The 16,949-nt window shown below is 38.5% G+C and overlaps 1 non-coding gene across 1 annotated transcript; it reads left to right on the top strand.

Moving 5' to 3' along the window:
* Positions 1 to 6,123: 6,123 nt before the first annotated feature.
* On the top strand, positions 6,124 to 6,230 carry LOC122099265. The gene has a single exon (XR_006145892.1). It is a non-coding gene; the product is annotated as a U6 spliceosomal RNA (small nuclear RNA).
* Positions 6,231 to 16,949: the final 10,719 nt, after the last annotated feature.

The following is a 16,949-nucleotide window of genomic DNA, read 5'->3' as shown; positions in this document are numbered from 1 at the left end:
GATAAACCAAAGGGGAAAAACCAAAGAAAATAGAAATCACATAATACATTAAAAGCAAGAACTGCAAATAATAATCTCTGATTCCATATCTTGGAGTTCATTTTGTTCAACATCAGCTTATGTGGTCATATATATGCATAACAAAGCCACTGGAAAATAATAATTGCATGGACAATATATCGTGAAAACAACATGTTAACTGTTTTTCATGGTAAGGGGGTATTAGGATTGGTGAATTCGCAGTTTTGATAAAGGAATATCAAAAGAGTTTTAAAAATATGACACGTAAATTTTAATTGTTCAAACTTTTAAACAACGTAGCCTATTAAGAAAATTTAAAATTGCCTGGGAAAATAGGCTTTCATGCAAAGAAATCCATGGAGATTTAGTGGAGAGGGAGCAATATGAGTGAAGATGACTCATTTTCACACTAAACAAACAAACCTCAGAAACCTTGCTGTAAATCCTGTAGCTTTCCTTGAAAACTGTCCTTACCCAGGAAATATTCTCTCACTGTGTGAAACAAGGTTATAGTGCAATTTAATTCAAATTTCTTTACAAAAAGACATCAAAATTTGAGAATTGACCTTCAATTACCAAACAGTAATTCTCTGAAAAAGATAATTTGGGTCAAAATACTTAGGGAGAAAGTGCCCTCCACAATGAAAAAAGGTATTGGGTTTACACTTTTTGTTTGTAATACTTTCCACAATGTCTTTGCATGTGAAGCACTGAAACACAGAAAAAAATCTGATTGGATACTTCCAACCAGTGATTTCACATTTCTAATTGGCTCACAAATATAAATCCTTATTAAAATGAGATAGTGAAGACTTCTCTTTTTACATAAGACAAAAAGTTTTTGGTTCAGAAAAGAATTGAGCACATGGAAAAAGTAAGAAAACAGTGTTCTTAGAAGCACTAGCTAAGAAAATTGGCTTCAGCAGTGGAGGGAGGCCAAAACTTTTTGATATAAATTGTAATATTTTTGCTACCTAAAGTGATTTTACAGAGCCGATTTGGCTCACTAAAATGCAGAACGGATTGAGTGAAGACATGAAAATAAATCTCACATCCAAAGAGGCAACTTAAAAGAGTTTTAAAGGAGAAACCATGAAGATGTAGCAGTGGGGGAGGCCTTAGAATCCTTCAGCTTCACTAGACTTGGAGCCAAGAAGCTGTGATTAATTGGAAATCAGGCAAGAGCTAAGAGGAGGACATAGAAGTAGGACATAGAAGCATTGACCTTTGTAACAGCCACTGCCATCCAAGGTATGGGTGATTGAACTTTATTCTCTGCCATACATCTTGTTGATCAAATGCAAGACTAAGAGAAAAATAATCTATTGAAATAATTTTGCAAAGAATAATTTCACTGTTCCTGATATGGTATCTAAGGACACTCTTAAGTGAGAAGATAAAAGTGGAGTATTCTGCGGTTTCCTCTAAGCATCTTGTTAGCAAAACATATCTTTGAGGTTAGAAGTGATTGAACCAAAAAGTGGTGGAGTACTTATGTTTGTGGGCACTTTAGACACAAGAAGACTTTCTTTTTCTTTCTTTTTTTTTTTTTTGGGTCCAGTCGTGGGACCTGAATTCTGGGCTTGGGCGCTGTCCCTCAGCTCTTCAGCTCAAGGCTCACGCTCTACCACTTGAGCCACAACGCCACTTCTGGTTTTTTTCTTTTTGCTTATGTGGTGCTGAGGAATCAAACTCATGGCCTCAAGCATGCAAGGCAAGCGCTCCACCACTGAGCCACCTTCCCAGCCCAACACAAGAAGACTTTCAAGGTAAAAGAAAAAAGAAAAACGGATATCCAAATATTTGTGATCACAGTTTCTTGGACTGGTTTTTTTGGAGACAAAGTTTTACATTACATTTTGTCCTGATTATCATCAATGTTGGGTTTTTATGGCAACCAAATGCAGGGGTGAAGTTTAATGGACTCCCTTGAACAAGTAAACAGCATGATAAAAGAAATGGCAAATAATATTTAGTGAATTACTTTCACCAACTACTTTTCCAAAACAAAGAAGGAAATATATAACTCAAAATCAATTGATTTAAAAGTGTGAAGAAAGAGTAGTGAAGAGAGATGAAAGAAAACATAGAGAATTGTTTTCTCTCCATCGGAGTAATGTGTTCTTGATCTTTTCTGTTGCATTCTATCTTCACAAGCTATCAAGTGTGGCTCAGGACTGCACTATCCAGTTCAGACAGAGAGAACTCACAGAAGAAAGATAACATTTGCAGCAGATAAAGTTGATTTATAACCTGAGGCAATCTATTTAAATCTGTTCAAATTACTCCCCTACTCCAAACTGCCCTCTTTGAATAATTTTGTTTGCTTGTCCCAAGACTTCCCTTCATTAACTGCTTAAAATTTTGAGAGGTCATATTCATACTCTCTAGAGATTGCTGTTTGGTTGTAATTTTTGTGTGATTTTTCACTGAATTTCAAAAGGTTGTGCAAGTGTGTTACAGTTAAATATGTCCATCTAATTGTCCAATGCTCCTGGATCAGATTCACTCCTATCATTGTCAACCAACTCCTTCTCCAAAATTTATTTCAGATTTACCACTTCCTTTATCACATGTGTACATTGATATTCTAGCTGTACTTGCTCCTTGTTCCATTTTTCATTCATTCTATGTATTTACTATTATTCCTCTCTGGCTTCAACTTCCTGATAATCATTCTGTTAAACTGTCTGCTAATAGTTTAAAAGGTTTATATACATTCCATGGGGTTTCAATCCTGCATATACTTGAACTTATGTCATCTTATATTTCCATAATTCATTTATCTGCTATAAGAATTCATAAGACTGGAGACGTGAAGCACCTAGACATGATTTAATTCTCATCCATTTGGAAGATTAATCTTTAGTCAACAAGAAAGTTTAAAAATGGTTTAGAATGTATTCCAAACTACCAATTTTATAAATGGCTTTGTACAATGGTGTGTGATTATTTTGTTATACATGGGATAATATTTTCTACTACATTTAAGTTTTGGAAAAAAGAAAATTAAAATTTAATATTATAGAGGAATATGATAGAAATGAAAGACAGATTTTATGTTTGTCACATCTCTGATGAGTACCCATATTCAAGACTTACTATGTTAGACAGATAGGGAAAACATAAAATAACATATGATAAGGCAACTATTTGGGACTTTTTAGAATGTACCTTATTAAATAATGAAATTTACTTTATTAGGTAACGTTTGGGTTTGAAATATGGGAGGCTGAGATATTTAACAAATTTTGAAAGACACCTAATGAATAACACAAACGGTGGGTGGTACTATTTCTACAGTTTAATGAATGGTTGAACCTGATTGGCATTAGTGCTGGGTAAGTAAATCAACTCTATTGTAACTCTATTGTAACTCTATTGCTACTAAGTATCATCTATTTGTCAAATGTTATTTTGGTGAATGTGATTTTTTTTGGTAGGTCGTGGGGCTTGAACTCTGGGCTTGGGCACAGTCCCTGTGCTGTTCAGCTCAAGGGGAGCACTCTACCACTTGAGCCACAGTGCCACTTCTGATATTTGAGTGGTTTATTGGAGATAAGAGTCTAACCGACTTTCCTGCCCGGGCTGGCTTTGAACCGTGATCCTCAGATCTCAGCCTCCTGAGTATTTAGGATTACATGCATGAGCCACTAGCACCTGGTTTGCGAATTTGATGTTTCAAAGTTTATTTGAAAAAAAATACACTTTCAGGAGATTAAATATTTTGAGAATGACAATATTTTTATACCACAGAACCAAGTTTTACTGAAGTACCTGTGTATTTTTTTTATTGTGAAAATACTGTACACAGGGGTTACAATTACATGGGCAAGATAATGAGTGCATTTCTTATCAAGCATTGTAGCCTCCTCCTTTGTTTCCCCTTCCCATCCCTTCACATCCTCCCCCTGCTCCCCCGACCTGATCCTCCCCACCACCACCCCCCCGGACCAAAGTTGTAAAGTTTGTTTTTTTTTTTTTTTTTTTTTTTTTTTTTTTTTTTTTTTTTTTTTTTGGGTCCGGTCGTGGGGCCTGAACTCTGGGCCTGGGCGCTGTCCCTCAGCTCTTCAGCTCAAGGCTAGCGCTCTACCACTTGAGCCACAGCGCCACTTCCGGCTTTTTTTGTTTTGCTTATGTGGTGCTGAGGAATCGAACCCAGGGCCTAAGGCATGCAAGGCAAGCGCTTTAACCTCTGAGCCACCTTCTCAGCCCGTAAAGTTTGTTTTTGACATGGCAACTTGTGCATCTCACAGTGTTATTAAGCAATAAGGATCTTCTCAATTAATGGTTTTTTTGTGAATTACATTTGACCTCTAAGTCAAGTTTTCCTGGCCTTTATAGACCAATTGTGGATCTATCGTTCCAGGAGCTATTTTTCTGGCCCACTTATGCTGGACTGAAATTGTTCATTAATCATTAGGGGAGGGGTATTAAAAATAATCTTGTGACACTTTGTGATCTTGTTCACTCATATGGGCTGGTCATCTGTAAATTGAAAGTTTGAATTGCAGTACTTTCTCTTAGATTTTGTGATCTCATCCTTCATTTTAAGTTGACTTGCATTTCACTATTGCTTACTGCTAATTCCTGCTTCTCAAGGAATTGAGGCCCTGAAATATTATAGGAAATGAGAAATTGACATGGATCTTCAATTACTTTCTATTGGCAGGTTGCCTGGGCCTAGTAGACAAGTCTTGACCCTGTTATCTGATGATGTGGGTAACTGGGACATGGGATCCTAGAACCCATACATTTTGCAGAAGAAAAATATCTTGCATACATGATATCAGAAAAATTTGCGTATAATCAATAGGTATGCTTCAGAAATATGGAGAAAAACAGTTTGGAACCAGCGAGTTAAAACAATAAACAGAGCAGCAGAGTAAAATCCTTTATAGTTTAGAGGAAAACAACATTTTTTTTTACCATGTGAATTCAGAAGAACAAGAACACTTAGAAGGTATCACAAGTTTATAGTGAAGACATTACATTGATACTTTTTATATTCTAGTATGTATTCTAAACCTAATTATTTATATTCCAATTCTCTTTATTGGAATAAATAATTATCAATTTATTTGTCAAATTATCAATTTATTTTACTAAGGTTCACTGTGTGAAATATGAAATCAGCACATATAAATATAAAATATCTAACTATATATAATATAATAAAAAGGGCACATGTTTTGCATTGTTCTGTTGTGGTTAGGGTATCAAAGACAACTCTGTTTTAAAGTATTATTGCATTATCTGTACCTCAGTGTTAGGTAGAGTTAGACCTAAAGCTTTAGCATTTGTAGAGGCAAGAGGAAACACTGTGATTAAAACATTACCAATTTAAGGCCTAATAATGAGGAGAAACATGGACTTCTCCTGGAGCTATGGAAATATTTGGTGATAGAAAGTCAGTAGTTTAAGTTCCTGCCTGGTTGGAAGGTAGACAGGCCAGACATCAGGAAATCATGCATATGAAGAATTTTTTCACCTTGGCGTTAACCTACTTTTGAAATGGTAGGTATAATAAACACTTAAATTTTGATAAAATACCTTCTAGTCTGAACAGTTCTGTCCAAACTGTTCATCTCTCTATGATCCCTTGTAACTAAGATTAGTTTTGTTCCAGTAAGACAATCTATGCTGTCAGGGTAGGATATTCTGGTTCGTCTGTTCCTACATGGAAGAAGGATAAAGGGTCAGGTAGACATTTGTGCCAGTAAGACCTCATTTGGGAAAATTTAAGCTGGAGAAGTTTAGAAGTAGCTCTTAAGCAAGGCTTACTTTGAAACTATTAGCTCCACAAAGCTAACTCAGTTACATAAATAAGTACTTGAAAAAGCCATCACCTTAGGACCTAGCTATAAGTGCTTCAAAGTATGATCAAATCTAAAATGAAAAAGCCTTAAAATTGTCATTGACAAAAAAACACAAATGTGAGCAATTGACTGAACAATATAATTTTTTTCCACTATACACATTATTTTAGGGAAATAAGATCAATAGTATTATTAGGAACAATAAGGTTTCCTTGCTACAAATAGGCACCCAAGGATATAAGCCTGTATAAAGATTGCATCATTAATTACTTAAATTTAGAGGATACTACCTGCTTCAGTAGTACGTATACCCAAATTACAACAATACAGAGATTAACATGACACTTGCACAAGGATAATATGGAAATATGTGAAGTATTCCATATTTTTCGTTCTTCAGTTGCAGAAATGAAAAACAGTTATTAAGAAGTTGATTGCAAAATTACAAGCGTAACAATATATGCAAGTGTTAGAATTAAACATTAGTTTGACATCAGCGTATTAAATCTTTGCCTTAGAAAGGCCTTTATATAGAATAACCTTTACAAAACTTTTGAAATTAGTTAACATTGTCATTTTATCCCAAAGAAACATACTACTATAAGAACCTAGAAAAAGGGACTGGGAAGGTGGCTCAGTGGTAGAGAGCTTGCCTTGCATGCTTGAGGCCCTGTGTTCGATTCCTCAGCACAACATAAGCAAAAAAAAGCCAGAAGTGGCGCTGTGGCTCAAGTGGTAGAGTGCTAACCTTGAGCTGAAGAGCTGAGGGACAGCATCCAGGCCCAGAGTTCAGGCCCACGACTGGACCAAAAAACAAAAACAAAAACAAGAACCTAGAAAAAAGTAATCTTAAATTTTCTATATGGAATGCAATCTGAAAGGACACATTTATTAATAAATATATATATTATAAAACAGTGTTGAATTCAAAGTATATCTAGGAAAGAATGAAATAGATTATGGATATTATGCAAACACAGAATATAGAATATTTTAAAATATACTTTTTTCAGAAAAGAACCAGAAATATCTTTAGTTTCTGTACCACTCATTTCAATAGATAAGATCAAATTATTTCTGATTAAAAAATCTTAAACTGTGCAGAAATCATTACAGATGTACACAAACAACTCAAATACATTTTGACATCAAAGCCAGGCAATTCACTTGGAAAAATTCCACGGAATTTTTACATTAAGATATTGCTGTTATTTGGATTGTGAAAATATTTTGTATGGACACAAAGAATGGACTGGCATTTTGATGTTTAAGAAACGTAACTGATATCTTAACTATGCTAAATAATGCTGCAATGAACATAGTTGTTCTGATAGCTTTAGTATGGTCTTGTTTGATGCCCCTAAGTAGATGAATGGATTAAGAAAATAGAATCCTATGGAATGGAATTTTATGCCTCCCTCAGAAAGAATGACATTGCCCCATTTGTTAGGAAATGGAAAGACTTGGAAAACAATATATTAAGTGAAGTAAGCCAGGCCCAAAGAAACATATATCCTATGGTTTCCCTTATTTGCAATAATTAGTATATGTCTGAGACAAGCAGAAATGGTCAGATAAGTTGATGTTAGGTGAAATGAACCCCAAGATAAGGATTCAAATGTTTTTTTCTTTCTTGCAATTGTTTCTAACATATTTATAAGATGATTTCTTTGTTGCTTTGTATGTCCCTCTACCACCGTATAACCCCCGCTTTAATTGTATTTGGTGTTGGTATGATTTGTGGAGGGGAAGGAAAAAAACAAATTGTTTAAATAGGGATACAGGTTGACCCATTGCAACAATGAGATATACAAGATGTCATGTAGAAAAACGAACTTTACAACTTTGGCCAGGGGGAGGGTTAGTGAGGGGGGAAGAGAGTAGGGGGGAGATGAGAAGTTATGGGAAGGGGAAGTAAAGGAGGAGCCAACAATGCTTGGTAAGAAATGTACTCATTACCTTGCCCATGTAATTTTAACCCCTCTGTATGGTGTTTTCACAGTAAAATAATAAAATTCAACAAAAAAAAGATAAAAGAAAAGAAACTTAACCGAAACTTTACAATTTAATAGAACAATTTGTACAGCCTTCCACAACTTCAAAGAGGTAGTGATGCATACTTATCCTTTTGGTAATATCAAAGGCAGTTTCTTCCAAGTTGTTCTTCAGACCTGGTTTGATATAATGTTTCAACAGAAGGAGATCCAGTGTATTTTTGCTATCTGTATTCCCAGGAGCAAGATGCAAGGGAGTCAAGAGGCGTTTAGTTTGGGCATTGGTATCTGCATCATGATGAAGTAAGAAAGACACCACACTGGTATTATTACACGAGTAAGCACTGCACAGGGGTGTCCAGCCATGAACAATTTTTGCATAAATATCTGCTGCTTGAGCCACCAACTCATAGACAATGTATAAGTGTCCACTGTAGGCTTCCCGATGAAGAGGGGTATATTCATTGTCATCCCTAGTATTCACATGAGTGGCCTTTATGGAAGGTAGTCAGAACACTCTACTAAGCCGATTATTTTCAGCAGCTCAAAGAAGAAATTTGCTTGATCCTACTCCATTTTTTTTCTTGCAATTGATACGATTTCTCACTTTTTCATTTTGTTACTCATCTTCATCAGAATTGCCTAACTAGAGACTTTCAGTGCCAGTGGGAATAAGGTGTCCATGTATTTCCCCAATATTTCATATTTTTTGAACTTGTGGGAAAAATACAGTGAATTTTCTGCATCTTTTTTTTCATGATGATTTATTTTCTCTTTTTACATTTTTATTATTCTAAGTCATTCTAACTGGAAAGTTGGGAATTGATGGAGAGCTGAGGAAAGATGTTCCTCCGTATTCAAATGTACAGACTGAAAATGAGGATCACTGTTGTCTTCATGTGCAGCTTCTTCCAGGAATGAGAAAATAGAAGGTGGCTCAGGGGTAGAGTGTTTGCCTTGCATGTACGAGCAATGGCAGGTCATGTCCACTTTGCAGCCTTGTCATTCAGACCCACGGTGCAAAGAAAAAGACGTAATACCCCAGCCCTCTGAAGCTTGCCACTTTTTGTGGTATCCTACTTTATTTCTTCCTGCAAACCCTCAGGGCCTAGGATCCCAGGATCGGCTATGGGTCCAGAGACTGCACCACAGCCTAGGGTGATGGAAGCTGAGTCAGAGTTGCCACAACCTGAGTTCAAGCCCCATGGTTGGCAAAATAAAGAATAAATAAAACAATTAATTAACTATTTAACTAAATTAAAAAGAAATAAACCTCTCTAGCTTGGAATTTCTGCCAGTTTCCTTCCTTAGCCTGGGATTTGAACTCAGGGTCTTGGTAAATCTGTAGCAATGTGAGGGTAGGTGCAGAGTTGCCACTGCTTGAGTTCAAACCCCGTGCCAGCCAAAAATAAAAAAAAGTCACTGAGCTCTGCAGGGGGAGTAGTTGTGGAGATGGGAGGGAAGGGATGGTAGGGGGAAAACAAACAAAGAGGAGGCAACAATGCTCAATAGGAAATGAACTCATGACCTTGCTCATGTAACTGTGATCCTCTGTACAACATTTTTTGCAATAAAAATGTACAAAAAAAGAAACAATGTAGTGCTCAGAGAAGCACTTTGGAGGTAAGGTAAGGATGTCTGAAAAGCTGTACAAAATTCTACAGTGCTTTTTTAAAAAATGCTCTTTATGGAACTTAATGAACATAACTGCTTTCATTAAAAAACTTAAGCCACTGTCATGGAACTGGGGCCAGTATTTCTGTAATTGCTGTGATTTGATCTCACCCTCCAGGTAACTCTTTTGCACCATGGGTGAAGGGGAAGCTTACTGTCTTTGAGGAAAAAAATTCAGGCTAGAGTTCTGAGGCCCCAAATGAATGCCCTGCAATGGAAAAAAATATTTCTATACATGTGTAATATATGATATATACTTACATATGTATGTTTATTACATATTATTTTTATTATTGATTTTGTATTTTATTTTTTATTTGATTCATTTGTTTATTGTTTATTGTATTTAGTATTACTGTACACATAATATTTAGTACATGTTTTACATCTATTATAAAATGATTCACAATAATTTAGGACATTGACTCATTTTCATTTATACTTTATTAAGTTTTGAAACATGATACATAATTAAATGGAAGCATTTGTTACAGTCTTCACATGTTTAGAGTCTCTCCCACAGATGAGTTTTGTCTTCTTTATCTTTGGACACCTTCCTATAGGGATTTCGTTAGATGATTTATAATCAGAGGCCTTTTCTTGAGGATAGGCAAGTTGAGGAATAAAATTGTAAGGGTGGGGCTAGAATTGTGACTTAGTGGTAAGGAGCTTGCTCAGCATGCATGAATCCCATGGTTTGAATCCTCAGTACCACATACTCAGAAAAACTCAGAAGCTGTGGAGTGGCTCAAGTGGTAGATCTCTATTCTTGAGAAAAAGAAGCTCAGAGACAGTACCCAGGCCATAAGATCAAGCCCCAGGACTTTCAAAAATAAAAGTCCAGATTCTGGTGGCTCACATCTGGAAAAGTAGGAAAGCCTGTTAGACTCTTATCTCCAATGAACCACCAAAAGACACTGTGGCTCAATTGGTACTGTTTGCCTTGAGCTGAAGGGCTCAGGGACAGTGCCCAGGCTTGAGTTCGAGACACACAACTGGAAAAAAGTGAGGATTAATCAAAGTATTTTTCCTATTTGCTAATTAAGAGAACGTTCTCTGGAAAATGAATGCTGATGTATACCAGAATTGGAGTCAGAGCTCAAGGTTCAAGTTTAGTAGATCCATATGCCCAGCCTCTGAGACTCTAGCATTATAACCTTGTGTGCTACAGGGTTCTGAAAGAGTTAATATGCTCCCCAAGCCCTTTGTGATAAGCAGTTGACTTGTACTGAAAATGTCATTACAGTTCTGAACCTAGCAGAGAATCAGTTGCTCACGCCCATCACCCTAGCTTAGGAGGCTGAGGTCTCAGGATCACAGGGTAAAGTCAGCCAGAGTAGGAAAGACTATGACACTCTGTCTTCCACTTCTGAAAGGTCAGATGTTCAAGAGCTTCCTGAGTTTCCCTTGGTGATGAGAATTTACTTGCACTCTAAATGTTCTTACAGTTCTCAAGCTATAGAAGCAGGAAAGAAACATTATTGACCCATCCTGGGTTCAAATTAAGTTCTCATGGTCCAAGCCCTAGCCCTGTTAGCAGGAAGAACTCCACTGTATCACTGTATTTGAAGGACAGAAAATAGTTGCAAAAGCCAGGCTAGGTGAAGAGACCAAGGCCTGCAGGATTAGGAGGCAGAAAAGACACACTCAACAGGAAAGTGAGCTGCAAAACCACTTATTCATTCCAGGCACAACCAGCAACAGGGGGGGGGGGGGACTTCAAACATTTGTTAGAGTTACACCAGGGTCAGGCTTTTCTCAGCCTCTTCAAACAATGACTGATTAACCTTCCTCCCTCAGGTGAAGGGAGCCTCAAGCTATCTTTAGGTTACCAATACAGAGCCAGTTTAGTGTGTGAGTGTGTGTGTGTGGGGGGGGGAGGAACAGAGTTGAAAACCCTGATCTCTGGTTTTAAGGAGTGGGTTTTTCACTCTTCATCTGTCAGATTTGAAGGCCCTTCTTCTACCTCGGTGAGTCCATTCTCCTTCCTTCATTCTGCCCATCATTAATGCTAATCCCTAGTCCAAGGAGAAGCAGGGCCGTTTCTCTTCTCTCTCCAAGCACCTTAGTTAGAACCTGGCTCTTCCCTCTTGGCTCTGGGGCCCTCAGGTGCCTGAGAAGCGGGAGAGAGACAGTCTTCCTGCTCTGTGGTTATGTGAATGCGATACTAGTATCCTGGAAAACTGCAGAAGGCCTCATGACTGCTAATTGTTCCCTTCTTCCCTCTTGACGTCCAAGAACAGATTCATCTATCATCTTTGTATCTATCTATCTATCTATCTATCTATCTATCTATCTATCTATCTATCTATCTATCTATCTATCTATCTATCTATCTATCTATCTATCTATCTATCTACCCACCCACCTACCTACCTACCTATCTATCTCTTTGCCAGTTCTCTGTTGAACTCAAGGCCTGGGCACTATCTGTAGCAATCTATTACTTGAGTCACAGCACCACTTCTGGCTTTTTCTGTGTATGTGCTACTGAGGAATCGAACCCAGGGTTCTTGCATGCTAGGCAAACAGTCTCTCACTAATCCACATTCCCAGCCCCCTCATCTTTTTCTTAATGGTAGTTTTACATAAGTAGGCTGCCATTTTTCGTCCCCAAGTTAATTTTTCTGAATACCGGTTACCTCTAAGAAACCTGATCTTGTCTTCCCTTGCCTGATTTGTGATTGTTCGTGTGTTGGCCTCATAATAAAATGTAAATAAACCCTGCTGAGAGCCTAAGTGTGCATCATATAAGGACACTGGCCTGCAACCCTGGAAGAGAAAAGCGATGGGCCTGAAATGAAGATTATGATGCAGTTTGTGCAACAGGCATCTCTGAAAAATAAATCAGTAAATAAAAGCAGAAGCATTGCATATGGTCTGTTTCCACTCAGGGAGGTATTACACACATAAGTAGGTAAGGCACTGATACATAACTTGGCCTTCTCTCTTTGAATTTTTTTTTGTGGCCATCCCAGGGCTTAAACTCAGGGCCCTATGGAATCCTGAGTTGTGTTACTCAAGGCTGAGGCTCTACCACTGCCACAGCTCCACTTCCAGCCATCTGGTCAATAAAAATTGGACATGAGCACCTCCCAGGCTTTCCTGCCTGCTCTGGCCAGTATCTCCTGCTTGGCTTTCTCTCTCAAAGCTGGAGCTCTACCCTCTGGGCCACTGCTCCATTCTGGTTTACTGGTGGTTTATTGGAGAAAAGAGGCTCACAACTTCCTGCACAGGCTGGCTTTGGACGGCAATCTCCTGAGGAGGATTCTAGCAACTTTCCTCAGGGATTTGCCAAGGAACTGCTCCACACAAACCTTTAGTCTAAATCTTAAGAGGTACTAGAGAAAAACAGAAACTGGAAGGTGTTTCTAGTGTGTTCTAGATACTTAAGGTTGGAAACATTCATAATTATTAGGTCATTTTATAGGCAAAAGGAGCACTTCAGACTGCATGAGGATCGTTCCAGCTTTCGATCCACTCATCCTGAGACAGTAAATTTACTGCAGCTCAATGCTAAGTGACTGAACTGGCATGTCCTGTGGACATTTGCTCCCAAATCCTGGAACACTCCTTTCTCACTTTTGGCTGCAAACCTGCGACCAGAGTAGAAGATGAGGAGAGAAAATCGTTTTCAGAGAAAGCAGCTATAAAGAACATTGGGTAGTTTACTTATAAATTAAAACCAATGGAATGACCCTGTTAAGAAGTCAGCTTGTCCAGAGTAAAAAATGAAGAAGGAAAGAAAAGGAAGTGCCAGTGGCTGCTGACTCTAATCTCAGCTCTGAGGAGGCTGAGATGTAGAGAACCTTAGTTTGAATCCAGCCAGTATTGGAAAGTCCATGACACTGTTATTTCTAAGAGATCACAGAAAAGCCCAGATGTGGGGCTGCGACTGAAGGTTAATGCAATACCTGAGCAAAAGCAGCTCAGGGATAATGCCTAGGCTCATAATCCAACCCCAGGACCTGCCTTCGCAAAAAGGGCCTATACCTCCATGTCTTTGCGTATGTATGGATGTTCCTTTAGGTATAGCTTCAGAGTACTCATAATGAACAGCACCAAACTAGGAAATTTGTTTTTAATACAATGATTTCATAGCATAGAGAGTGCTTTCGAAACAGTGCATGTTCAGGGACTCTCCTTACTGCTCCCAGTGTAGCCTGAGGGTTTCTTCCCACCCCATGCTGTGGGAAGAAGTCTCACTCATTGTATGAACTGGCAAACAAAAGGCCTTACTCCTGTACAGCGGTGAAACAACTCCATTTGGACCAATTAGTGAGGATGAGTGTGGGTAGGCTCTGAAGGCCAGGAGAAAAAGGCCTCTTTGTACCCCAAGCTATCTCTCTCCCCAGTTCTCTGTTTTGACAGGATGCCTTCATTTTTGTAACCTCCCTTGGCAGGCCAAGTTCCCTGCACTTATCCTGCCTTTGTGAGACTATATTCCGGTGTTCAGATACAGTGCTCAAGATAATTCAGGAGTTCTTCTGGCAGAAAACTAGGATATTGAACCTAATGAAATGTTTAATTGCAGGCGATTCTGGGCCTGTGATGCCTTTCCTAGGTTTCTGGAACCTTGGGAAATCCAAGCACATATCACATATCAGAAAGATTCCTGTCATCTAGGGATGGTGAAGCTCATCATGTTTTGAAACATTTGACCCCTCCTTGTTGGGCCCTGGGTGGCTAGGTTTTGGGTTGAACACAGGGCCTGGGTGCTGAACATGAGCTCAGTGCAGAAGCCTAGTGCTTTACCATTCTGTGTCTTAGTTTCACTTCTGGTCTCTGTGTGTGTATGTGTGTGTGTGTGTGTGTGTGTGTGTGTGTGTGTGTGTGTGACCCTGTGTGTGCGTGCAGACACCAGTAATGGAGCTTGAATTCAGCACTGTACCTTGTTTTTCTTGAACAAGGATAGCTCTCTCCCACTTGAACCACAGAGCTACTTCAGGCTTTTTGCTAGTGAGGTGGCCCTGAGAAATCAAGGCCAGGGTTTCATATATGCAAAGCACTCTACGGCACATTCCCAGCCCTCTACTTCAGGTTTGTTAGTTTGTTTCTGCTTTTTTGTTGTTGTTGGTTGTAGCAGATGATGTATGGGCCTGCGTGCTGTCCCTGAGTTCTTCAGCTCAATTCTGGTGCTCTACCACTTGAGCCACAGAGCCACTTCAGGTTTTCTGGTGGTCCATTGGAGCTAAGTGTCTCAAGGACTTTTCTGCCCCAGACTAGCTTTGAACCATGATCCTCAGATCTCATCCTCCTGAGTAGCTAGGATGACAGGCATGAGCCACAAGTACCAAGCTTCCACTTCAGGTTTCTAAGTGTTCAATTGGACATAATAGTCTCATAGGACCTTTTGTGTATGAGATAGTTTGGAACCAAGATCCTCAGATCTCAGCTTCCTGAGAAGGCAGCTATCGACCCCTAGGTCATGGCACTCTGCTACAAGGGGGTCCGTGGTTCCACATGGTGGAGTGGTAGCCATGTGCCCAAGAGGTAAGGGTCAGAGCCTAGGCCCTGAGTTCAAGGTGATGACTTAGCCAAAGCAGAACAAAACAATTGTCTTCAGGAGACAACTCACTAGTCTTCAGTAATACATAATTTTGTCCCTGCCATGGAGACATATCTGAACTCAAACTTCTTGTCTGCATAATCATCTCAGTAGGTAGCTCTTACAAGGACCCAATGAAAGAATGAATCCTGAGAAGGACACAGGACGTGGCACTCTTCGCATTACTCAGCACACAGCATCCTGTGAAAGACTCAGAACACAGCACCCAATGCAGGACTCAGCACACTGCACCCTGTGAAAGCCTCTACACATAGCTCCCTGTGCAAGACTCAGCACAGAGCACCCTATGAAGGACTCAGCACATAGCTCTATTCCAAAAGTTGTGATTAGAATGAGGGAAATAATAGAAATATACTGTGACATCATGAATATTGTGACATCACATTGCTAGATGTAATGACTATTGTGTCACATTGTCACATCTCAAATCTGTTCTGACTTCATCACATTTGTGCCAACAAATCCCTTTGGAATCATCACAATCACATTCTAAAATTATATACTCATTGTGAGTTAATGACAATTGAGTTCTGGCATGCCATTGTCACATCAGCAATCTACTGCGACATCACAAAGGTATTTTGAAATCATCACTATTATGGCATCACCAACTTATTGTCACATAACACTCTTATGACATAATTTGATATCATATTGCAATTGTGATATTACTGTACCATCATGTTTTCACAAATCTATTATGCCCTCATCACATCTTAGAAAATTCATGGCCTTTGGGATATCAAGTTCTTTCTATGAACGTGTTTCATTGTGAACTTGTAGCAATTGAAATTTGAAATAAGATGTGACATTACAAACTAGTTTTGACATCACTAACCCAGTTTTATATCATTAACATTTTGAAAACTCAAAACTGTTAGGAATTTTAGCACTTTTGACAAAACACATGTGCCATCACAGTTCATTTGTGTATGTCATTATGATTTCATTCTCATATCCTCACTATATACTAATGGCAATTAAGATCTGACATGCCATTTTGACATCACAAACCCTTTGTGACATCATATCCAATTTGACATCAGATTGTTGTTATGAAACCATCAGCTCATTGTGACATCAACAAGCTACAGTGACATCATAGCATTGCCATTTTGCTGTCATAGACACACTGTGAATGTACTGTGAATGTATATCCTGTGATTCCATAATATTTCAAATGTGGCATATCAGTTGATATCAGAAACACATTGTGACCTCATAACCATTGTAACATTATAAACCCTGTGTGACGTCATAACCAGTGTCATATCACATTGTTATTATGACATCTTTAGCTTATGGTGAGATCACAAAATGACAATGACATTATAGCATTTGCCATTATGTCATTGTGATATCACAGTCACATTATGAATGCCTGATCTGTGATTTCATTGTATTTGAAATGGGGCATATGGGTTGATATCAGAAACTCATTGTGTTGTCATAACCATTGTCACATCAAAATTCCCTTTGTGACATCAATTTGGCAATGTGACATAACAAAGGCAATGTGATGCTACTAAGGCACCGTGATATAACAATGGTCATGAACTCACAATGGGTTTCTGATATCAACCAACATGCCACATTAGAAATAGAATCAAATAACATAATGGCAAACACAGCGTGTATATGACATCAGAATGACAATGTGATGTTACAGTGCTATGATGTCATTGTAGTTTTACATGTCAAAATGAGCTGATGGTATCATAATGGCAACATGATGTCACAATTATGATGATGTCAGAAAAGATTTGTTATGTTTCAATGGTATGTCTGATGTCAGGTGTCATTAGTTCCCCATGAGGATATGGATACAAAAAAAGTTCTGTGATGTCACAGAGGTCACGTGTGTTTTCAAAG

Source organism: Dipodomys spectabilis, unplaced genomic scaffold, assembly GCF_019054845.1.
Source record: "Dipodomys spectabilis isolate Male_0828 unplaced genomic scaffold, ASM1905484v1 ptg000507l, whole genome shotgun sequence".
NCBI classification, from domain to species: Eukaryota; Metazoa; Chordata; class Mammalia; order Rodentia; family Heteromyidae; genus Dipodomys; species Dipodomys spectabilis.
Note: the sequence above shows the minus strand (reverse complement) of the source record. Positions and strands in the feature narration are given on the sequence as shown.